Here is a 26,591-nt window from a genome sequence, read left to right on the forward strand (position 1 = left end):
AGAATAACACCTTAAGACACAAATCAACTAAAACCCTAATGTAGCGACCAGACCTCAAACAGTCTGATCTACCGTGCACCAGTGTCATCCCTGGATCAGTAATGCTGACACGCACAGTACTTGGAGGATTTATAACAGAGTAGCAATCACACACTTATTACATCGAGTATCTCAAGAGAGAAATAAGTATGACAAATATGGCTTAAGGCCATCTAAAACGATAACAGCGGAAGACTTGGAAGATAAGTGAGTCCATCAACTCCAACGGAGTCACTGAGTATAAGACCACGACCTAAGGCACCTTACTCGTCGTCTGAAAAGTCTGCAACATGAAACGTTGCAGCCCGAAAACGGGTCGGCACATGGAATATGCTGGCAATGTAACACATAGAGAGTAATGAACAGAATAATGCTATACTACATGCATATATGGCTGGTAGAAGGCTCTATGGTTACAGTTTTGCGAAAAGCCAATTTTTCCCTACTGCAAAGGAATAAATTTTTTTAACTATCATGGTGGTTGTTAAACATTGAGAATGGTTGACAGCATTCTCAATCCCAATTAAGTATCATCATCAAAACCCAACAAAATTAATTAAAGTAACATGATGAGATTCACATGAAAATCCAGATACTAGATACTCAAGATGTCCATAACCGGGGACACGGCTAACCATGATTAGTTTATACACTCTGCAGAGGTTTGTGCACTTTTCCCCACAAGATTTGATCTCCTCCGTTAGATTTCTCGCACTACATGGTGTTTGAGAAACGGATGACCGAGACACAGTCTTTCATAAGCATTAGCACCTTACGATGGGTAGACAGTACCACCTACATCCCCTACATCTGCTAGTCTACCACTGTAAGAGTTCACACGACCTACTCAACTATGCTAGAGCCCATAATACCTTGTGGCTGCACACGGAAGTTTCTAGCATGAATAATCTCATGATCCCTTTGAGCCTGGGTGGCGGTCCAAAAGAAAAACAGGCAATCTTGGAATACCCAGGTACCTCAATCCACCCAGATGTGTGTTTTAGTTGCCACCTTAAGTTTAACCATTAATTAACAATCTCACATCTGTCATGGTAACACTCAAACCCAATCCATGCCTACTAGCATAGCATAACGATATAAGCAAACGTAGAAGTAACTCCCAAGGGTTTGATAATAAACAGGGCAATAGGTACTACCTCATCTACTTCCCAGAACCCACAATTTAATTAGATCCTAATCATGCAATGTTTGAGGGTTGATCTAATGCAATAAAACTGGGTAGTAAAAGAGGTATGATCAAAGTGTTACTTGCCTTGCTGATGATCCGTGAAACCTAGAGATTCGAAGTAGCAAGCAGCGCACTCCGGGTACTCTATCGCAAACAAACAAGCATACAGTAAGCACTCAACTAATGCACAGGTAAAACTCAAATAAAAGATCTAACCAGAAAGTTCAACTTAAGAACTCCGGTTTGCAAAAAGAATCAAATCAAACGAAGCAACGAAAGTCAAACGGCGAAAGAAACAAGCTTCGTTTACTAATCTGGATCTAAGTCAAATTTTACAGTAGCAAAAACTTGTTTGAGTTGGTTAAACGGAGAGAAAATTTCGAGATGAAACTCAAGGCGCTTGAATCGCCTGATTCCGAAAACGAGCTAAAAGATATACCAGAACGAAATTCGGATTAGAAATCGCGATCTGGAATAATCGCGGAAAATCCAAGAAAAAGAAAAACTGACGAACCGTTTATCGAACGAATGTTCGTTAACAGCAACTAAACGGTGAACATGTTCATTAAAATGAACGGACCGGCAAACGTTCACTAACTAACTAAACCAAAAAAAAAATAAACCGATCTATAAAAAAACCTAGGGTTTCAAAATAAACCGAATCGGTTTACCGGTGAAAACCGGCGCGGCGGCTACCTCGGTCCGGCGGGGTCGGGCGGGGCTCCGGCGGGCTTCGGGAGAGGGCGGCGAGGGGCGGGTGAGGCGGCGGGGTCGACGGGGCGTCGGGCGGCGGCTTCCCGCGGCGGCGGCGTCGAGCTTCTCCGGCGGCTCGGTCGGGGCTTCGGGCGGCGGTGGCTCCGGTCGGGGTGGCGGGGAACGGGACGGCGGCGGCGGTATATATAGGTGGGGGGAGGTGGCTTGGGGGAGGGGGCGGCCTCGGGGAGGAGTCCCGGTCGGACTCGCATCCGGCGGCGGCGGCGTCCTCGCGGACTCTAGGTGGGAGACGGCGACGCGGGCATGGGCCAGCCTGGCTCGGCTGGGCCTCGGCCCAGTCGGGCACGGGATCTCTTTTTTTTTAAATAATTCCGCCGAAACTAAAAAAATCCTAGAAAAATAAATAAAAATGTAAAAATGCCAAAATAAATTTTCACCGTCTAATTAAAATAATTAGAACGAGATGAACCTTTTCTTGGCCCAAAATGAAATTTTGAAAACATGCAATTTTTCTAATGCAAATAAAATTGCAAATAAAAATCCGATAAAATCAAATATTTGATTTTAATATTTTTCCTCCAATATTTCAATTATTTTGGAGAAGTCATATTTTCTCCTCTCATATATTTTAATATGAAATATTTTCGGAGAGAAAAATAATTAAAACCAATGATCCCATTTTCAAAATTTGGGAAAACCCAAATGTGAAAATAACGAAATCCCCAACTCTCTCTCAGAGGGTCCTTGAGCTGCTTAGGATTTCGAGGATTTGCCAAAATGCAATAAAATATGCTATGCAATGATGATCTAATGTATAACATTCCAAATTGAAAATTTGGGATGTTACACCTAATATCACCTAGATACTCCAATGTCACCTCAAGTATCCGTGGATATGATTATACGATATGCATCACACAATCTCAGATTCATCTATTCAAACAAACACAAAGTACTTCAAAGAGTGCCCCAAAGTTTCTACCGGAGAGTCAAGACGAAAACGTGTGTCAACCTCTATGCATAAGTTCACAAGGTCACTAAACCCGCAAGTTGATCACCAAAACATACATCAAGTGAATCACGTGATATCCCATTGTCACCACAGATAAGCACATGCAAGACATACATCAAGTGTTCTCAAATCCTTAAAGACTCAATCCGATAAGATAACTTCAAAGGAAAAACTCAATCCATTACAAGAGAATAGAGGGGGAGAAACATCATAAGATCCAACTATAATAGCAAAGCTCGCGATACATCAATATCGTACCACCTCAAGAACACGAGAGAGAGAGAGAGAGATCAAACACATAGCTACTGGTACATACCCTCAGCCCCGAGGGTGAACTACTCCCTCCTCGTCATGGAGAGCGCCGGGATGATGAAGATGGCCACCGGAGAGGGATTCCCCCTCCGGCACGGTGCCGAAATGGGTCTAGATTGGTTTTCGGTGGCTACAGAGGCTTGCGGCGGCGGAACTCCCGATCTAGGTTATGTTCTGGGGGTTTCTGTATATATAAGAGGTTTTGCCGTCGAGAACAAGTCAGGGGGGTCTCTGGGCTGTCCACAAGGTAGGGAGGCGCGCCCAGGGGGGTGGGCGCGCCCCCCTTCCTCGTGGGCAGCCCGGGACTCTTCTGGCCCAACTCTTTTACTCCATGGCCTTCTTCTGGTCCAAAAATAAGTTCCGTGAAGTTTCACGTCAATTGGACTCCGTTTGGTTTTCCTTTTCTGCGATACTCAAAAACAAGGAAAAAACAGAAATTGGCACTGGGCTCTAGGTTAATAGGTTAGTCCCAAAAATCATATAAAATTGCATATAAAACATCCTAGAAGGATAATATAATAGCATGGAACAATAAAAAATTATAGATACGTTGGAGACGTATCAAGCATCCCCAAGCTAAATTCCTGCTCATCCTCGAGTAGGTAAATGATAAAAATAGAATTTTTGATGTGGAATGCTACCTAACATAATTATCAATGTAATTTTCTTTATTGTGGCAAGAATATTCAGATCCATAAGATTCAAGACAAAAGTTTAATATTGACATAAAAATAATAATACTTCAAGCATACTAACCAAGCAATTATGTCTTATCAAAATAACATAGCCAAAGAAAGCTTATCCCTACAAAATCGTATAGTTTGGCCGTGCTTCATTTTCGTCACACAAAATCCTCCCATCATGCACAACCCCAATGACAAGCCAAGCAATTGGTTCATACTTTTTAACGCGCTTCAGCCTTTTCAACCCTCACACAATACATGAGCGCAAGCCATGGACATAGCACTATGGGTGGAATAGAGTATGATGATAGGGGTTATGTGAGAAGACAAAATAGAAGAAAGTCTCACATTGACGCAGCTAATCAACGGGCTATGGAGATGCCCATCAATTGATGTCAATGCGAAGTAGGGATTGCCATGCAACGGATGCACTAGAGCTATAAATATATGAAAGCTCATCAAAAGAAACTAAGTGGGTGTGCATCCAACTTGCTTGCTCACGAAGACCTAGAGCATTTTGAGGAAGCCCATCATTGGAATATACTCCCTCCGTTCCTTTATATAAGGTGTCTTTATTTTTTCAAAAGTCAAACAAGTGCATGTTTGACCAAGTTTTTAGAAAAATGTATCAATATCCACAATATGAAATTTATATCATTTGATCGATCATGAAAGGTAGTTTCATATTTTATCTATGAGGTATTGCAGATGTTTCTATTTTGTTCTATAATCTTGGTCAAACTCTCAAATGGTTGACTTGCACAGAAACCAATACACCTTATATTCTGGAACGGAGGGAGTACAAGCCAAGTTCTATAATGAAAAATTCCCACTAGTATATGAAAGTGACAAAATAAGAGACTCTCTATCATGAAGATCATGGTGCTACTTTGAAGCACAAGTGTGGAAAAAGGATAGTAACATTGTCCCTTCTCTCCTTTTCTCTCATTTTTTTATTTTTTTTATTTTTTTATTTGGGCCTTCTCCCTTTTTTTTTTTCTTTTGGCCTCTTTTTTTCTTTCGTCCGGAGTCTCATCCCGACTTGTGGGGGAATCATAGTCTCCATCATCCTTTCCTCACATGGGACAATGCTGTAATAATGATGATCATCACACTTTTATTTACTTACAACTCAAGAATTACAACTCGATACTTAGAACAAAATATGACTCTATGTGAATGCCTCCAGCGGTGTACCGGGATATGCGATGAATCAAGAGTGACATGTATGAAAAATTAGCATGGTGGGTTTGCCACAAATACGATGTCAACTACATGATCATGCAAGGCAATATGGCAGTGATGACGCGTGTCATAATAAACGGAATGGTGGAAAGTTGCATGGCAATATATCTCGGAATGGCTATGGAAATGCCATAATAGGTAGGTATGGTGGCTGTTTTGAGGAAGATATAAGGAGGTTCATGTGTGATAGAGCGTATCGTATCACGGGGTTTGGATGCACCGGCGAAGTTTGCACCAACTCTCAAGGTGAGAAAGGGCATTGCACGGTACCGAAGAGGCTAGCAATGATGGAAGGGTGAGAGTGTGTAATATCCATGGACTCACATTAGTCATAAAGAACTCATATACTTATTGCAAAAGTTTATTAGCCCTCGAAGCAAAGTACTACTACGCATGCCCCTAGGGGGATAGATTGGTAGAAAAAGACCATCGCTCGTCCCCGACCGCCACTCATAAGGAAAGCAATCAAAGAACACTCCATGCTTCAAATTTGTCACACAACGTTTACCATACGTGCATGCTACGGGACTTGCCAACCTCAACACAAGTATTTCTCAATTTCATAATTACCCAACTAGCACGACTCTAATATCACCACCTTTATATCTCAAAACAAGTATCAAGTATAGAACTTCTCTTAGTATTCAATGCACTTTATATGAAAGTTTTTATTATACCCATCTTGGATGCCTATCATATTAGGACTAAATTCATAACCAACGCAAATTACCATGCTGTTCTAAAAGACTCCCAAAATAATATAAGTGAAGCATGAGAGTTCATCTATTTCTTCAAAATAAAACCACCGCCGTGCTCTAAAAGGATATAAGTGAAGCACTAGAGCAAACAACAAACTACTCCGAAAGATATAAGTGAAGATCAATGAGTAGTCGAATAATTATATAACTATGTGAAGACTCTATAACATTTAATAATTTCAGATCTTGGTATTTTATTCAAACATCAAGCAAAACAAAATAAAATAAAATGACGCTCCAAGCAAAACACATATCATGTGGTGAATAAAAATATAGCTCCAAGTAAAGTTACCGATGAACGAAGACGAAAGAGGGGATGCCATCCGGGGCATCCCCAAGCTCAGGCTCTTGGTTGTCCTTGAATATTACCTTGGGGTGCCTTGGGAATCCCCAAGCTTAGGATCTTACCACTCCTTATTCCATAGTCCATCGAATCTTTACCCAAAACTTGAAAACTTCACAACACAAAACTTAACAGAAAACTCGTAAGCTCCGTTAGTGTAAGAAAATATATCACCACTTAGGTACTGTTGTGAACTCATTATAAATTCATATTGGTGTAATATCTACTGTATTCCAACTTCTGTATGGTTCATACCCTCTGATACTACTCATAGATTCATCAAAATAAGCAAACAACAGATAGAAAACAAAATCTGTCAAAAACAGAACAGTCTGTAGTAATCTGTATCAACCGTATACTTCTGGAACTACAAAAATTCTGAAATAAATTTGTGAACCTGAGGAATTTTTCTATTAATCATCTGCAAAAAGAATCAACCTAAAAACACTCTCCAGTAAAAAATGGCAGCTAATCTCGTGAGCGCTAAAGTTTCTGTTTTTTACAGCATGATCATAAAGACTTCACCCAAGTCTTCCCAAAGGTTCTACTTGGAACAAACACTAATTAAAACATAAAACCACATCTAACAAGAGGCTAGATATATTATTTATTACTAAACAAGATCAAAAGCAAAGAACAAAAATAAAATTGGGTTGCCTCCCAACAAGCGCTAGCGTTTAACGCCCCTAGCTAGGCATGATGATTTCAATGATGCTCACATAAAAGATAAGAATTGAAACATAAAGAGAGCATCATGAAGAATATGACTAGCACATTTAAGTCTAACCCACTTCCTATGCATAGGGATTTTGTGACCAAACAATTTATGGGAACAATAATCAACTAGCATAGGAAGGCAAAACAAGCATAACTTTAAAATTTTAAACACATAGAGAGGAAACTTGATATTATTGCAATTCCTACAAGCATATGTTCCTCCCTCATTATAATTTTCAGTAGCATCATGAATGAATTCAACAATATAACTACCACATAAAGCATTCTTTTCATGAGCCACAAGCATATATTTTTTATTAATCTCCACATAAGCAAATTTCTTCTCATAAATAGTAGTGGGAGCAAACTTGACAAAATAACTATCATGTGAGGCATAATTCAATTGAAAATTAAAATCATGATGACAAGTTTCATGGTTATCATTATTCTTTATAGCATACATGTCATCACAATAATCATCATAGATAGCAACTTTATTCTCATGATCAATTGGAACCTCTTCCAAAATAGTGGATTCATCACTAAATAAAGTCATGACCTCTCCAAATCCACTTTCACAATTATCACAATAAGATTCAACACCCTCCAAAATAGTGGGATCATTACTTCCTAAAGTTGACACTCTTCCAAACCCACTTTCATCAATATAATCATCATAGATAGTTGGCATGCTATCATCATAATAAATTTGCTCATCGAAACTTGGGTGACAAAAAATATCATCTTCATCAAACATATCTTCCCCAAGCTTGCGGCTTTGCATATCATTAGCATCATAGATATTCAAGGAATTCATACTAACAACATTGCAATCATGCTCATCATTCAAATATATAGTGCCAAACATTCTAATGCAATCTTCTTCTAGCACTTGAGCACAATTATCGGAATCCTTATTTTCATGAAAGACATTAAAAAGATGAAGCATATGAGGTACCCTCTGAGGGAGTCCTGGACTAAGGGGTCCTCGGGCGTCCGGTCTGTTATCCGTGGGCCGGACTGATGGGCTGTGAAGACATGAAGAACGAAGACTGCACCCGTGTCCGGATTGGACTCTACTTGGCGTGGAAGACAAGCTAGGAAACCGATTATGAAGATTTCCTCCTATGTAACCGACTCCATGTAACCCTAGATCTCTCCAGTGTCTATATAAACCGGAGGGCATAGTCCAGATAGGACAGATTCATTACCATATACTCATAGGCTAGACTTCTAGGGTTTAGCCATTACGATCTCGTGGTAGATCACCTCTTGTAACACTCATATTCATCAAGATCAATCAAGCAGGAAGTAGGCTATTACCTCCATAGAGAGGGCCCGAACCTAGGTAAACATTGTGTCCCCCGTCTCCTGTTACCATCGATCCTAGACGCACAGTTCGGGACCCCCTACCCGAGATCCGCCGGTTTTGACACCGATATTGGTGCTTTCATTGAGAGTTCCACTGTGCTGTCGACATAAGGCTCGATGGCCCCTTCAATCGTCGGTAATGGCGTCGTTCGGGGAGAAACTTTTCTCCCCGGACAGATTTTTGTATTCGGCGGCTTCGTACTACAGGCCGACTCACTTGGCCATCTGGAGCAGGTCGATAGCTACGCCCCTGGCCATCAGGTCAGATTTGGAAGCTTCAACTATGTCGCGGATATCCATGGAGACTTCATCTCCGATGGATTTGAGACCGCGGTGATCGCTCCCCTTCTCTCCAATGAACATGACTCAAATCTGTCATCGAAGCACACCCAGGAGATGGATCCTGTTGCTGCAACGGCCCCAGTACCGAAGCAGATCATCCCCTCCGAGGCCATAAAGTCCGCGGCGTTGGAGCCGCACACGGACTCGACATCCTGCAATGCTTGCACCAACGGAACTCCGGACTCGTCTCCGGCTACACATTCCGGATCAAGAACGCTTGCGGACACCGAGCTGGATCGGTTATCGATTTTCGAATTTAGCGCCGCACACATCTTCCAGCATTCGCCTTTGGGTGATGTACTAAATTCTTTGAAGAACTTGTCCCTGGAGGATGACTCATAGTCGAACTATGTTCGGTTCGAGCTAGAAGCGGACGACGAGGAATTTTGCTTCCCACCCGCCACCCACTTCATAGCCACCGTCGACGACTTAACCGATGTGCTTGACTATGGCTCCGAAGACATCACCGGTATGGACGACGATGCCGACAATGAGCAAGGCCAAGACCCGCCATTCACCGGGCGTTGGACGGCCACCTCTTCGTACGACGTGTACATGGTTGATACACCCAAAGGATCTGGCGACGACAAAGAAGAGCCGGATAAGAACGAGCCCTCTGAGACGCAGTCCAAGCGCCGGCGCCCCAAACGCCGTTCTAAGCCCCGTCGCTCAAAGGATGGCAACACTGGCACCGGAGAAAATAGTACTCTGGGCGACGCCGAAAACAATGACCCTGTCGGTGCTGATTTCGAACAGGAGGAACATGACAACACGCAAGACAACCCTGATGAACAAGCCATAGAAGATAACTCGGAGGACGATAGATACCATCCACCCTCCGAAGAGGATACAAGCCTCGGCAATGAAGACTTCATCGTGCCGGAGGACCCTCTGGAGCAGGAGTGCTTTAAGCTTCAGCTCATAGCCACTGCAAGGAGCTTGAAAAAGAAACAGCAGCAACTTCAAGCCGAACAAGACCTGCTCGTCGACAGATGGACTGATGTCCTGGCAGCCGAAGAATATGGCCTCGAGCGCCCAGCCAAAAGCTACCCGAAACGCAGACTGCTACCTCAATTCGATGAGGAGGCACCGGAAGACATATCTCCCTCGCATAATGCGGAACGACCACCACGTGGTCGAGACAGGGCGGCCGACCGGCCACCACGCGGTCGGGATAAAGCGGCAACTCAGGCCGAACAGCAGCCTACCTCACCACCCAAAAAAATAAAGACGAAAGAGTTCGGGGGCACACATACGACCTTCGGCAGACCCTAGACAATAAAGCAGGACATACAAGATCGATCTACGGATCGCGCGGACGTGCCTCAAGGCACGACGATGGCTACCTATTCGGACGTGACAAACCTTACCACGCCCGGGCCGAATGTCGCAGATGGACTCCATCAAAGCTACGCCGCGACGCGGCCCGGTACAGAGGTGCCGCACACCCTCTCTACTTCACGGACGAGGTACTGGATCACGAATTCCCCGAGGAATTCAAGCCCGTCAATATCGAATCATACGACGGCACAACCGATCCCGCAGTGTGGATCGAGGATTTCATCCTCCACATTCACATGGCTCGAGGAGATGACCTCCACGCCATTAAATACCTCCCACTCAAGCTCAAAGGGCCAGCTCGGCACTGGCTTAACAGCCTGCCTGAAAATTCTATCGGCAGCTGGGGGGACTTGGAAGAAGCTTTCCGAGACAACTTCCAAGGAACCTATGTCCGGCAACCAGACGCCGATGACTTAAGCCACATAGTTCAACAACCCGGAGAATTAGCCAGAAAATTATGGACTAGGTTCCTAACCAAAAAGAACCAGATCGTCGACTGTCCGGATGCCGAAGCCCTAGCGGCCTTTAAGCATAGTATCCGGGACGAATGGCTCGCCCGCCACCTCGGCCAAGAAAAACCGAAGTCCATGGCAGCCCCACTTATGACCCGCTTTTGCGCGGGAGAAGATAGTTGGTTGGCCCGCAGCACAAATACGGGCAACGAAATGAGTCCCTCCGAGGCCAAAAATAGCGCCGGCAAGCTCCGGCGCAACAGAAACAAACGCCGAAGCAATGGCGATAACACCGACGATACAACAGTTCACGCCGGATTCAGAGGCTCTAAGTCCGACCAACGAAAGAAGCCCTATAAAAGGAGCAACGGAAAACCATCCAGCTTGGACCGCATACTCGATCGTCCTTACCAAATACATGGTACCCCAGACAAACCAGCCAGCCATACTAACAGAGATCGTCTTTAAACAAGCCAGCAAAGTAAATAGCAGAAGCAAAGAAGGGGAATCACAGAGCGAAGACGACGACGACGAAGAGCCCCGACAGCCGAACACTGGGGGCAGAAGAAATTTCCCCCCCAAATCAAAACAGTGAACATGATATACGCTACACACATCCCCAAAAGGGAGCGCAAGCGAGCACTCAGGGATGTCTACGCGGTAGAGCCAGTCGCCCCAAAGTTCTATCCGTGGTCATCATTCCCGATCACTTTCGATCGACGAGACCACCCAACTAGCATCCGGCATGGTGGTTCAGCCGCACTGGTCCTCGATCCAATCATCGACGGATTTCACCTGACTCAAGTCCTAATGGACGGCGGTAGCAGCCTCAACCTGCTCTATCAGGACACAGTACGTAAAATGGGCATTGACCCTTCACGAGTCAAGCCCACGAAGACTACCTTTAAAGGAGTCATACCAGGCGTAGAGGCCCGTTGTATGGGCTCAATAACGCTGGAAGTAGTATTCCGTTCCCCGGATAACTTCTGAAGCGAAGAGCTAACCTTCGATATCGTCCCATTTCGCAGCGGTTATCACGCACTTCTCGGACGAACCGCATTCGCTAGATTCAACGCGGTGCCACATTATGCTTATCTCAAGCTCAAGATGCCCGGTCCACGTGGCGTCATTACAGTAAACGGAAACACAGAACGCTCCCTCCGTACCGAGGAGCACACTACCGCCCTAGCAGCAGAAGTACAACGTGGCCTTCTCAAGTAGCACTACAATCCGGTTGCCGAGCCCCTGGACACCATTAAGAGGGTCCAAACTATACTGCAGCAGGACAACTCGGCTCGTCACGGGCCAAACTAGCAAAATTCGGCCTCTGTCCAAGCCCAGACGAGGCAATGGTATTAGTACCGCGAGCACATAAGCTACGCACTCATGGGTACTAACGGAGGCACAACTCGCTCGCAATCCACAGTACGGCTTGATAGACCCTGGGATTCGCACGCTTTTGCTTTTTCTTTGTGCAGGTATTCTTCTCTTCTCAAGGGCTATATGGACGACCTGCTTGCAGAACACTCCAAGGAAGCACGGAGCTCGGGCGTACAAAAGAACCCCCAGGTGGTTTCTAATAAACGATTCATCTACTTGTTTTACATACCCGAATGCAGCCCGCCCTTGGTTACGACATTTTCAATAGCCTTACTTGCTTATTGCATTACTTGTACAAAGTACGCCTTGACGTACCGATCACATAACAACGGTGAATAAATAGTGGCGTCAGCCCATTACTTCATTTTTTCCGTTCCCTCACCTCAGTATTTATTATTCACTGCACACGTACACCATGGTACATACTAATACGCCAGGGGCTTAATTACGCCCCGCATCACGGCAATAAAAGTCCGAACACTTTTACAGTACAGTTCGGCACCCCGAACTTATAGCATTATATGCATCGGCTCCGAATCATGTCTTTGGTCAATAGTTGGGTTGCCCGGCTCCTGTGCTTACTACCTTACGTTCCGCTATATCGGCTAGGGTAGTAAAGGGAGAACTACTGCGATTGTGTCCCGGTTCTTCCGGACGAGCACCTCAGTAGAGAAAGCCGAAAACTGACTATCATGATGCGGCGAGAGCCGGTCAGCTGTTCGTGAGGTTCCAAATCGTTGGAGATTTTTCCCGCTTCTTGCGAAGAATCGGTTCTTCCGATTAGGCGTGTATAGCGCCCCTAATTCGGCCTTCCGAACACTAGGGGCTTCGCCGACTTCATTAATTGTCAAACTCCTATGGCTAAGTGGGGGCGGTAAAGGCCGCATAGTCTGATTGCCTTGTTCGCTGCGCTAAACACCTCCTTTAAGGACCAGAATGTGGAGTAAAGAGTGTTTAGATTTATCCCAAACACCCCGGTACTATCTATGTGGGGGCAGAAGCCGACGACAGGTCATCCCTCAGATTTAACAAACGGCCGCACATGAGGTAAAGTTTAAAAATCACATACATAACATCTTCGTTCCATATTACAGGGGAAGATAATACACATTTTCTTACGGGAATATAATATCCGTCGAAGATTGCTCCGCCGCAAGGCGGGACCCCTCCAGGACACCATCAAAATAATGCTCGGGTCGATGATGCTCCTTGCCCTCCGGCGGTCCCTCGATCATCAGCTTCTTGGCATCCAGCTTCGCCCAATGCGTCTTGACGCGGGTAAAGGCCATGCACGCACCTTCAATGCAGACCGATCGCTTTACGGCTTCGAGCCGCGGACAGGCACTCACAAGCCGCTGCACAAGTCCGAAGTAGCTGCCAGGCATTGGATCGGCAGGCCACAGCCGGGCTATAAAGTCCCTCATGGCTAGCTCTGCCAACCTGTGCAGCTCGACCAACTGCTTTAGCTGGTCGCTTAAGGGCACCGGATGTTCGGATCCCAGATATTGGGACCAAAACAGCTTCTCCGTAGACATCCCTTCCTTGGCTCTATAATGCTCAACCGCATCCGACGCACTGTGCGGCAGACCTGTAAATGCCCCTGGAAAACCAAAATTAAGGATAAGTACAAGGGACGTTGCTTCTACACGCCCGCTCTGTATGGTGAAGAACTTACCCGACGCAATCTTCTGGGCCATCTTGACTTCCTGGAGGGCGCTCTAGGCTTCGGCTCACGCATCCTGCGTGCTCTGGTGAGCCTTCATCAATTCGGACTCTTGCGCCTTACAATCGCGCTCCAGGGCCTCAAATCTCTCTATCGCGCCTTGGAGCTGTTGCTGCGCCTCGCCAACCCGGGCCTCATGCTTTTCACGCAAAACACGCTCTCTGGCCGCTTTGTCCTCAGCCTCGGCTAGCACCTTCTTCAGGGTTGCCACCTCGACCGTGGCACCTAATAAAGTTTACGACGTTTTAGACAAGTCGGACTACTCATTCTTTTCGAAATGTACCTACAGGTTATTGCATACCTTGGCTGTCCTCCAACTGCTTCTTCACACAGCCGAGCTCCTCCTCGGCCCGCTCTAGTTTCTGCTTCAGCCCTGAGACCTCCGCAGCATGAGCAGTGGCAGCCTGCAGGGATACCTGCTTATTCACATAGACAACTCACGTTCGACTCCTGCGATTTTTTGATCCTCTGTTCAGCTTTTCTTCCCGAACACCTAACAGAGTATCAGGGGATACTGTCTACACTGTGATACTTTTCCTACAATCACATTACTTACCTCAAAGCCTGTTAGAAGGCTAGTGCAGGCTTCGGTCAGTCCGCTTTTAACGAGCTGAACCTTCTCTACTACCGTGTCCATAAGGACACGATGTTCATCCACGATAGAGGCGCCTCATAGAGCCTCCAGCAGATTGTCCGGTGCCTCTGGCTGGACAGAGGTCACCGGTGGAACAGGCACACTCCCTCCTCGCAGGGAGTGCCGTTCGCTGGACCCCGGAGCCGTGTAGATCTCCGGAAGGGTATCCAGCTGAGGGCCGAAGGAAACTCGGGCCCCATCACCAGTCCCCATGGGGGCTTTCTCCCCCATGTGTCCGGCGTCCGAGGAGTCGTCCTGGGGCGTCACCCCGATGATCTCCGGAACCTCCCCCCGGTTACCCTTGGGTGAGAGGGAATGAGCAGGCGGCGGAGACATGCTAGCCATCTCCTCCGTGTTTAGCGAATCCTCTGTCGAGGATCGCGGAGAGCCATCGCGCGCCGGACTGCAAGGACAAAGTTTACAATATGTCAATATCACAAACAAGAAAGGCCAGATATTCGCAAATTCTGATACATACGAAGCGGCCCGAGGCTTGGTCCGGCAAGGCCGTTCCGGACTGCTGTCGACATCCCATGCGGAATTATCCGCGAGAGAGCCTCTAACCCTCTTAGGCGTTTTCGCCTCCGGGCTTGCGGGGGCCGCTCTCTTCTGCCTCCCCGCTTTAGGTGGGGAGTCGTTTTCTTCTTCCTCGTCATCGTCGTCGTCAGAGGACAAAGAGGAAGTCTCGCTTCCGGACGTCTCGTCCGAAATGCTTCTCCGGCGAAGGCCCTTCTGGGCCCCTATGGCCGCCTTCTTAACCGTCTTCTCCGGCACCTCATAAGGTGCAGGGAACAGCATCTTCTCCAATAATGGAAATTCCTGGTCCTCGGGTAGCGGAGCCGGACAGTTAATCTTCTCGGCCAACTTAATCCATGCCTGAAAATAGGGGAAGGAAGCTTAAATTTCCCCTCAAAATATGCTAGTAGGGGATACTCCTTGAAAACATTAAAGGAACTGACCGGGTTGGGCTGGCACTTTAAGCTAAGCCCGCAGTCTTCGGTCACAGGTGGTGGCGTTTCGCCGGCCTTGAAGAGCACCTTTCAGATTTCTTCGTGCGTCGTGCTGAAGAGCTCCAGTAGCGTCTGGTTCTTAGCCGGCTCAAACTCCCACAGATTACAAGTTCAGCGTTGGCACGGAAGGACCCGACGAACAAGCATGACCTGGACCACGCTGACGAGCTTGATCTTATTTTCTATCATGTTCTGGACGCACGTCTGGAGCCCAGTCAGCTCGTCCGGGGGACCCCAGGTTAGGCCCCTCTCTTGCCAGGAGGTGAGCCGCATCGGGATTCCGGATCAAAATTCAGGGGCCGCCAACCAGTCAGCGTCGCGTGGCTCGGTGATGTAGAACCACCCTGATTGCCACCCCTTCACCGTCTCCGCAAATTAACCTTTGGGCCAGCCACAAGCCGAAGTGAGGCGGGATGCGGAGAAAGGCCTCACAAACGACGATAAACGCCGAAACGTTGAGGATGAAGTTGGGGGCTAGGTCATGAAAATCCACCCCATAGTAAAACATCAACCCGCGGACGAATGGGTGAAGAGGGAACCCAAGCCCGCGGAAGAAGTGTGTGAGAAACACAACCCTCTCATGGGGCTCGGGAGTGGGGACGACTTGTCCCTTGGCCGGGAGTCGATGAACGATCTCTTTGGCCAGATACCCGGCCTCCCGGAGCTCCTTGATATCCTTCTTCTTGACGGAGGAGGCCATCCACTTGCCTCCAGCTCCGGATCCGGACATCTTTGGAGTACTTTCTCGAGCGAGGGAAAAGCTGAAAGCTTGGGCACTAGAGCTCGAAGACGGAAGGGCTGAGGAGAAAGGGCGTGGGCGAAAGAAGGGAATCCTTACCTCCTTATAGAGGCTGCGAATGTCAGGCGCCTCCCCGCTCGCCTTGAACTCGCCTATTCCCAAGGGCTGTGCAAACGGCACGGTTAGGTTACCCATGCCCACATTGATGAGAGTCCCGCAATAGGGGGGCACGACCTCTACATCGACAAGACGTGCCAATAGCAACCGCGTTTTGAAACGTGGGATGGCGGATAAAAAAACGGTTTGAGATTATGGCCGGACAGACATAATGTCGTGTTGTAAAAAGCTATCAGCAGATGGGACTTGTGTAAACATATGTAGCGGTTGTGCATGGTATGTAACAGGTCCGGCTACAATCATCGCATCCGAAGACTATCTTGGAGTTCGGAAAAGGGGGAACCCGCCTTGCAATGCTGAAGACAATCTGCGCACCGGACTCCTCGTCATTGAAGCCAGGTTCAGGGGCTACTGAGGGAGTCCTAGACTAAGGGGTCCTCGGGCGTCCGGTCTGTTATCCGTGGGCTGGACTGATGGGCTGTGAAGACATGAAGACGGAAGACTACACCCGTGTCCGGATTGGACTCTACTTGGCATGGAAGACAAGCTAGGCGACCAATTATGAAGATTTCCTCCTATGTAACCGACTCCAAGTAACCCTAGATCTCTCCGGTGTCCATATAAACCGGAGGGCATAGTCCAGATAGGACAGATTCATTACCATATACTCATAGGCTAGACTTCTAGGGTTTAGCCATTACGATCTCGTGGTAGATCACCTATTGTAACACTCATATTCATCAAGATCAATCAAGCAGAAAGTAGGGTATTACCTCCATAGAGAGGGTCCGAACCTGGGTAAACATTGTGTCCCCCGTCTCCTGTTACCATCAATCCTAGACGCACAGTTCGGGACCCCCTACCCGAGATCCGCCGGTTTTGACAGCAACACCCTCAATTCCATTTTTTGTAGTTTTCTTTCATAGACTAAACTAGTGATAAAACAAGAAACGAAAAGATTTGATTGCAAGATCTAAAGATATACCTTCAAGCACTAACCTCCCCGTCAACGGCGCCAGAAACTGCTTGATGTCTACTACACAACCTTCTCCTTGTAGATGTTGTTGGGCCTCCAAGTGCAGACGTTTGTAGGACAATAGCAAATTTCCCTCAAGTGGATGACCTAAGGTTTATCAATCCGTGGGAGGCGTAGGATGAAGATGGTCTCTCTCAAGCAACCCTGCAACCAAATAACAAAGAGTCTCTTGTGTCCCCAACACACCCAATACAATGGTAAATTGTATAGGTGCACTAGTTTGGCGAAGTGATGGTGATACAAGTGCAATATGGATGGTAGATAAAGGTTTTTGTAATATGAAAATATAAAAACAGAAAGTAACAAGTAATAAAAGTGAGCACAAACGGTATTGCAATGCATTGAAACAAGGCCTAGGGTTCATACTTTCACTAGTGCAAGTTCTCTCAACAATAATAACATAATTAGATCATATAACAATCCCTCAACATGGAACAAAGAGTCACTCCAAAGTCACTAATATAGGAGAACAAACGAAGAGATTATGGTAGGGTACGAAACCACCTCAAAGTTATCCTTTCTGATCGATCTATTCAAGAGTCCGTAGTAAAATAACATGAAGCTATTCTTTCTGTTCGATCTATCATAGAGTTCGTACTAGAATAACACCTTAAGACACAAATCAATCAAAACCCTAATGTCACCTAGATACTCCAGTGTCACCTCAAGTATCCGTGGGTATGATTATACGATATGCATCACATAATCTCATATTCATCTATTCAAACAAACACAAAGTACTTCAAAGAGTGCCCCAAAGTTTCTACCGGAGAGTCAAGACGAAAACGTGTGTCAACCTCTATGCATAAGTTCACAAGGTCACTGAACCCGCAAGTTGATCACCAAAACATACATCAAGTGAATCACGTGATATCCCATTGTCACCACAGATAAGCACATGCAAGACATACATCAAGTGTTCTCAAATCCTGAAAGACTCAATCCGATAAGATAACTTCAAAGGGAAAATAAATCCATTACAAGAGAATAGAGGGGGAGAAACATCATAAGATCCAACTATAATAGCAAAGCTCGCGATACATCAAGATCGTACCACCTCAAGAACACGAGAGAGAGAGAGAGAGATCAAACACATAGCTACTGGTACATACCCTCAGCCCCGAGGGTGAACTACTCCCTCCTCGTCATGGAGAGCGCCGGGATGATGAAGATGGCCACCGGAGAGGGATTCCCCCTCCGGCAGGGTGCCGGAACGGGTCTAGATTGGTTTTCGGTGGCTACAGATGCTTGCGGCGGCGGAACTCCCGATCTAGGTTATGTTCTGGGGGGTTCTGTATATATAAGAGGTTTTAGCGTCGAGAACAAGTTAGGGGGTCTCTGGGCTGTCCACGAGGTAGGGAGGCGCGCCCCCACCATCGTGGGCAGCCCGAGACTCTTCTGGCCCAACTCTTTTACTCCATGGCCTTCTTTTGGTCCAAAAATAAGATCCGTGAAGTTTCAGGTCAATTGGACTCCGTTTGGTTTTCCTTTTCTGCGATACTCAAAAACAAGGAAAAACAGAAACTGGCATTGGGCTCTAGGTTAATAGGTTAGTCCCGAAAATCATATAAAATAGCATATAAATGCATATAAAACATCCTAGAAGGATAATATAATAGCATGGAACAATCAAAATTTATAGATACGTTGGAGGCGTATCATCCACCCTTGTTTCCCCATTAGTTTGCATACGTACCCTCCTCTTTCGATGCCACCACCGCTGTAACTCTTCGGCTACTACCTAGGCATCATCAAGTGTCCGTAGCCCCCACTCATGCGCCTTCTCCCTTGGACTATGCTTCCGTCCACTCAAGATTCGTCCATAGCCAGGTACCCTCCGCCTTCTTGTCGACGCCGTCCATGGCAGACACCGTGCCCAACAAGTGTTCGGTCAAATGCCATTGAGCTTTTTTGTTGACCTTCTTGTTGTTTCTAGAGTAAAATGATGGCTGGTGTCGTGGGATTGTCACGGCGGATGTCCTAGTGTGAGGACTTAGTCGTGGAGCCATCGCAACTAGGTTAGCTTAAAGGGGTTGAAAGGGACATAGGACACAGGGAGTTTATACTGGTTCGGACCCTTGCGGTGAAGGTAAAGGACTAATCCAGTTTGAGGTGGTATTGCTTATGTCTCGATTACCAGGGAGCTAATACGCTTGACCTAGTTCTCGATTTGTTGTCTGTCCCCTAACTCGCCGCCGGGTCGTCCCTTTATATACTCACGTTGACGCCCGGTGGCTTACAGAGTCCCGGCCGGCTTATAAACGTATCCGGCTCGATGACTTAATTACAACCGCCTTATAGTACAAGTCGCATACATATTGCGGTTTACACCTACGGGCCTTAAGCCGCCTTTGGGCCTTAGGCTCTTCATAAGTCATCCTCATGAACCACCATCTTCGATTCCTTCATGGGATTTGTCTAGTGAGTCGCCAGGAGTTAACCCGGCCCCTCCTGGGCAGGTTAACTCAGTAGCTATATCCCCAACATTAGGCCCCAGGTTGATTTGAACTTGTTCACGTCTATCTTCATTACCTTCACGAAAACTTCTAACTCGCCATGAGGTCATCCTCTGGAATCATGATAACCCGTCATGACGTCACCTGTCATTAATTTTACTCAAGACCAAAATCTTTAATGTACCTCCTCATTTTAATGAATCTCCGAAAATCGAGGCATCTATATTGTCACATATCTGTTTTTTGGTCTCCTCGATTCCTGCGCTTGTCACTTATCCATTTGCCTTATAAATAGAGCCGGGGGTCTCTTTCACTTTCCCCCCGTGCCTCTTCGTCTTGTCTTCTTCCTCGCGACGCCCTAGCACGCGAGCTCCGCCGCCGCCGTCAACCTTCACCTTTGCTCCGACGACGGCCGCTGCATCAACCTGTTCGGTCCAGATTTCATCCGCGCACCACCGCTGCTCAACAGCCTCGGTTAGTCCTTCTTCTTCCTCTCCATATAGATCCATTAGGGTTTCTACAGAGTTCATCAAAGTTCATCCTCGTTCTTCGTTGTAGCACTCCTTTTTGACTTGAGCTTGGTATCTTTCCTGTGTGGTAATGTTCATAGTACTTATTTTCACCATCAGGACATCTCCTGTTAAACAGAAAAGTCGATCTGGATCTTATGAACTGCTCAAGTATCGTAATTTAGGTCTAAATATTTTCCATTTATCTGACGCGCCGTAGATCCAAAATTATAGCATCAATCTGTGAAAACTGTATTTCTGAACACTTAGCCATTTTCCTCATCCGTAGATCTGCTCTTTCAACATCGGTATAAGCGGCTTAACTCAAAAAATAGTAACCCGCCAGGTATCGTTAGTCCCCTCTTAAGCCGCCACTAGTTCTTCGGTAATCTTGAAATATCAATCTCTGGCTTAATACCTAGTCATGCTTCATTATTATTCGTCCTTTAACCGTAAGCCGGCTTAACCATGTGAACTTAAACTGGCATAAAATTTCTTTTCCAGAAATGGCTAAGACGTATACTTCTTGCAATTGGGTCAAATCCCGGGTTACCGAGGAAGAACTAAACAATTATGTTGCCGCTGGCGCCTTAGCCAAAAAGGAGGATATCCACTGGAGAGCTCCTGGTGATGAAGTCCTTCCTCAACCCAAAAAGGGTGAAGTAATCGTTTTTACTGATCACTTGGGTCGAGGGGTCAGCCCTCCCGGCTCAAATTTTTTCCGTGATGTGCTTCATTTCCTCTTACTGCATCCTCAAGACGTCGGACCCTACTCCGTGTCTAATATTTGCAACTTTCAAGTATTCTGTGAAGCCTATCTTCAAGAAGAGCCCACGTTTGATCTGTTCAGGGAATTCTATTATTTAAACCGCCAAACTGAATTTGTTGATGGGCCATGCCAAGAACTTGGTGGAGTCATTATTCAGAAGAGGAAAGATGTCAGTATTCCTCTCGCCAAGCTGCATAGCCACCCCAAAGATTGGAACCAGACTTGGTTATATGTTAAAGATACCTCTCCAACTGGTGAAAATTCTCTGCGGGGTTACCGCGAGCACCGGCTTAACAACAACCATCCGCTTCCCCAACGGCTTGATTCAAAAGAACGGGCCAAATATGCACCTGCGTTTTCAAAGCTCAGAGCCTTTATGGCCAATGGCTTAACTGGCGTCGATTTCTTCCGGTGTTGACTGTCCTGGAGCATCTTGCCATTAAGCCGCCGCTCCGGCTTAATGTGCGAATATACTGGTGATGTAAAAGATCCTCAGCGCCATTGTGATATTCAGCTAACTGATGCAGAGGTTACTGAAGCCACCAGGAAAATGTTGAATGAAACTGTAAAAGAGTGCAGCAAAACTGGACTTAATCCTTTCTGCACTGTCAACAAGCCACCAGCTGTAAGAATTGCCCTACTCTTGCTTAATCCATATTCTTAATATTCCCTTATGATCTTTTCAATTTTAATAGGCCGATGACCCATTCTGGAAGAAGAAACCACAGGATAAGCCGGCTAAAACAACTCATGTCAAACACAAGGCCAACAAGAAGCCCACCAGCAAGAAACCCGCTGAGTGTGCCAAGTTAAACATTGGCGATGACGATGATGACCATGAGTCAGAGCTAGAACTTGATTCACTTGGCTCCTTTTTCATGCATATCATTGACAATGATCAGGACGATGCGGAGGCTAGCCATGCAGGTGACGCAGAGGTAATTATTCTTTCCTCCGGCTCAGAAACTCTGCCAACTCCAAAAACTCGACAAGCAAGCCGGAAAGTAAGCTTTTCTCACCCCTAGCTCACTTGGATCCAAACTTTCTTTTGAAGAAACCGCAAAATGAAGCTCGCCGCATGACCCGGCATAGCGGCAACATGATTACGTCTTCCGGCTTACCAAACGCCCCGCATCACAAACACCGTCCGGAGGTCTTACATATTTCTGACATACTTTACCCCAAGGCTGGTTATTTTCGACAACCTATTAACCCGTCTGATTCAAACTATCAGGGGACTTCTCATTCCTCCTCTGGCGATTCAACAGGAACACACATTCCAGCCTTCAAAACTGTACCTGGGTAAGCTCATTCCAATCATTCCAACTTACATACTTGATCATTCTCTTGACTTCCATTTACCCTTTATTTTTCAGGGCCCAAGCTAAGCCCAGCAAGAGGGCCAGGCTAAATAAGTCGGTTAATGACTCCAATCCGCCTGAGCCGTAAAAACAACAACCAGAGCTTTCTCAGCCAATTGCTAACAACATTGTTGACGATTTGCCACCACAAGATCATAATGTTGATATTGACCCAATGAATGATAACCCGACTGATGCCAATCCGCCAAGTCCTATCAGGACAACCAGTCCTGTTAAGCTAGCGGAGGAAAAAGATGATGATGTCGCCATTACTGGACATGGTTTCACAACTCCGGGTCGTCCTACTGCCTTATCCAGGCACAACGCCAAAGAAGAACTTTCTGCTGAAGATAAGGGCAATTAGAAAGTAGACCCTGAGAGCTACACTCATTTTAGTGCCCAAGACCTCCATTCTGGCTATTTGAATTGTCTATATACCAGCCGTGACTTCGAAGCCGGCTTAGTGAACTTGATGAAGGAACGCTATGAGGTAAATATTTCAATCCCTTTCATATAAGTATATTTCCCTTAGCCGCCAAGTTTACTGGACATGATAGAAAAGAATGTGCGGTGAACTTCAACAGTTGCATAGATAAAACTCAGTAGCTGGTCTTGTAATAATAGTACTTCAACTCTGCATATGTAGCCCCCAAGGGTCGGCTTAACAATTATGTTAAGCCGGGACTTTTGAATAGTAGAAATAAACATTGCATTTGTAGCCCCCAAGGGTCGGCTTAACAATTATGTTAAGCTGAGACTTATCACTTGTTGAAAATTAACAACCCAATCTGTAGACTTTATAAGCGGCTGACATCATTTGTCCAGGTTATAAATATAGCTTGGAACAAAGCAATATGCATTAGCCCCCAAGTGCCAAGGATAATACTTGTACTGTGCTTGGGACTTTCAAAATTTTGTTTTTTCAAAAGAGCAATATGCATTAGCCCCCAAGTGCCAAGAGTAATACTTGTATTGTGCTTGGGACTTCAAAGAGTAATCATGACCATAACCTTGTCTGTGTGTGCTGATGTCACATGCTGAATTGGCTGAAAAAGACTCACAGGTTACTGACCTTAAGGCCAACATCAAAACTCAGCAATCGGAAACATCCAAGGCCAAGTCAGAACTGAAATCTGCTTTGGAAACTATTGAGCAGTTAAAACAGAACTTCAACTCTGAGAAAGCGGGCTGGGAAATTGAAAAGGCAGCTCTATTGAAGAGAGCAGAAGAAGCTGAAACCACGCTTAAACCGGTGATTGAAGAGTTATCCGGCTTAAAGCAGCAAATTAACATTATGTCATCAGCCATCTTTGGTAAGAACATGTCTCCCTTGCATTGCTACCTCTTGAGCATGCGTTGGTTTTCCCTTGAAGAGGAAAGGGTGATGCAGCAAAGTAGCGTAAGTATTTCCCTTAGTTTTTGAGAACCAAGGTATCAATCCAGTAGGAGGCCACACGCAAGTCCCTCGTACCTACACAAACAAATAAGAACCCTGCAACCAACGTGATAAAGGGGTTGTCAGTCCCTTCGCGGCCACTTGCAAAAGTGAGATCTGATAGAGATGATAAGATAATATTTTTGGTATTTTTATGATAAAGATTGCAAAGTAAACGGCGATAGAAATAGCTAGTTGACGGAAGATTAATATGATGGAAAATAGACCCGAGGGCCATAGGTTTCACTAGTGGCTTCTCTCAAGATAGCATAATCTACGGTGGGTGAACAAATTACTGTCGAGCAATTGATAGAAAAGCGCATAGTTATGAGAATATCTAGGCATAATCATGTACATAGGCATCACGTCCGCGACAAGTAGACCGAAACGATTCTGCATCTACTACTATTACTCCACACATCGACCGCTATCCATCATGCATCTAGAGTATTAAGTTCATAAGAACAGAGTAACGCATTAGGCAAGATGACATGATGTAGAGGGATAAACTCAAGCAATATGATATAAACCCCATCTTTTTATCCTCGATGGCAACAATACAATACGTGTCGTTTCCCTACTATCACTGGGATCGAGCAACACAAGATTGAACCTAAAGCTAAGCACTTCTCCCATTGCAAGAAAGATCAATCTAGTAGGCCAAACCAAACTGATAATTCGAAGAGACTTGCAAAGATAACCAATCATACATAAAAGAATTCAGAGAAGATTCAAATATTGTTCATAGATAATCTTGATCATAAACCCTCAATTCATCGGATCTCGACAAACACACCGTAAAAAGAGTTACATCAAATAGATCTCCAAGAAGATCGAGGAGAACTTTGTATTGAGATCCAAAGAGAGAGAAGAAGCCATCTAGCTAATAACTATGGACCCGAAGGTCTATGGTAAACTACTCACACATCATCGGAGAGGCTATGGTGTTGATGTAGAAGCCCTCCGTGATTGATTCCCCCTCCGGCAGAGCACCGGAAAAGGCCCCAAGATGGGATCTCACAGGTACAGAAGGTTGCGGCGGTGGAAATAGGGTTTTGTGGTGCTCCTGGTTGGTTTCGGGGTATATGGGTATATATAGGAGGAAGAAGTAGGTCAGTGGAGCTGCGAGGGGCCCATGAGGGTGGGGGCGCGCCCAGGGGGGCAGGCGTGCCTCCCTGCCTCGTAGCCTCCTCGATTGTTTCTTGATGTCCACTCCAAGTCCTCTGGATCACATTTGTTCCAAAAATAACTCTCCTGATGGTTTCATTCCGTTTGGACTCCGTTTGATATTCCTTTTCTGCGAAACACTGAAATAGGCAAAAACAGCAATTTGCACTGGGCCTTCGGTTAATAGGTTAGTCCCAAAAATAATATAAAAGTGCTTAGTAAAGCCCATTAAACATCCAAAACAGATAATATAATAGCATGGAACAATCAAAAATTATAGATACGTTGGAGACGTATCAAGCATCCCAAAGCTTAATTCCTGCTCATCCTCGAGTAGGTAAATGATAAAAACAGAATTTTTGATGTGGAATGCTACCTAGCATATTTCTCAATGTAATTTCCTTTATTGTGGCATGAATGTTCAGATCCAAAAGATTCAAGGCAAAAGTTTAATATTGATATGAAAATAATAATACTTCAAGCATACTAACAAAGCAATCATGTCTTCACAAAATAACATGGCCAAAGAAAGTTATCCCTACAAAATCATATAGTCTGGCTATGCTCTATCTTCATCACACAAAGTATTTAATCATGCACAACCCCGATGACAAGCCAAGCAATTGTTTCATACTTTTGATGTTCTCTAACTTTTTAAATCTTCACGCAATACATGAGCGTGAGCCATGGGCATAGCACTATATGTGGAATAGAATGGTGGTTGTGGAGAAGACAAAAAGGAGAAGATATTCTCACATCAACTAGGCGTATCAACGGGCTATGGAGATGCCCATCAATAGACATCAATGTGAGTGAGTAGGGATTGCCATGCAACGGATGCACTAGAGCTTAACTGTATGAAAGATCAACAAAAGAAACTAAGTGGGTGTGCATCCAACTCGCTTGCTCACGAAGACCTGGGGCATTTCGAGGAAGCCCATCATTGGAATATACAAGCCAAGTTCTATAATGTAAAATTCCCACTAGTATATGAAAGTGACAACATAGGAGACTCTCTATCATGAAGATCATGGTTCTACTTTGAAGCACAAGTGTGGAAAAAGGATAGTAACATTGTCCCTTCTCTCTTTTTCTCTCATTTTTTTATTTGGGCCTTTTCCTTTTTTTATGGCCTCTTTTTTTCCCCTTTTTTCTTTTCTTTTCGTCCGGAGTCTCATCCCGACTTGTGGGGGAATCATAGTCTCCATCATCCTTTCCTCACTTGGGACAATGCTCTAATAATGATGATCATCACACTTTTATTTACTTACAACTCAAAAATTACAACTCAATACTTAGAACAAAATATGACTCCATGTGAATGCCTCTGGCGGTGTACCGGGATATGCAATGAATCAAGAGTGACATGTATGAAAGAATTATAAAGGTGGCTTTGCCACAAATACGATGTCAACTACATGATCATGCAAAGCAATATGATAATGATGAAGCGTGTCATAATAAACGGAACAGTGGTAAGTTGAATGGCAATATATCTCGGAATGGCTATGGAAATGCCATAATAGGTAGGTATGGTCGCTGTTTTGAGAAAGGTATATGGTGGGTGTATGATACCGGCGAAAGGTGTGTGGTATTAGAGAGGCTAGCAATGGTGGAAGGGTGAGAGTGCGTATAATCCATGGACTCAACATTAGTCATAAAGAACTCACATACTTATTGCAAAAATCTATTAGTTATCAAAACGAAGTACTACGCGCATGCTCCTAGGGGGATATA

This window comes from Aegilops tauschii, chromosome 1, assembly GCF_002575655.3.
Source record: "Aegilops tauschii subsp. strangulata cultivar AL8/78 chromosome 1, Aet v6.0, whole genome shotgun sequence".
Taxonomy (NCBI): Eukaryota; Viridiplantae; Streptophyta; class Magnoliopsida; order Poales; family Poaceae; genus Aegilops; species Aegilops tauschii.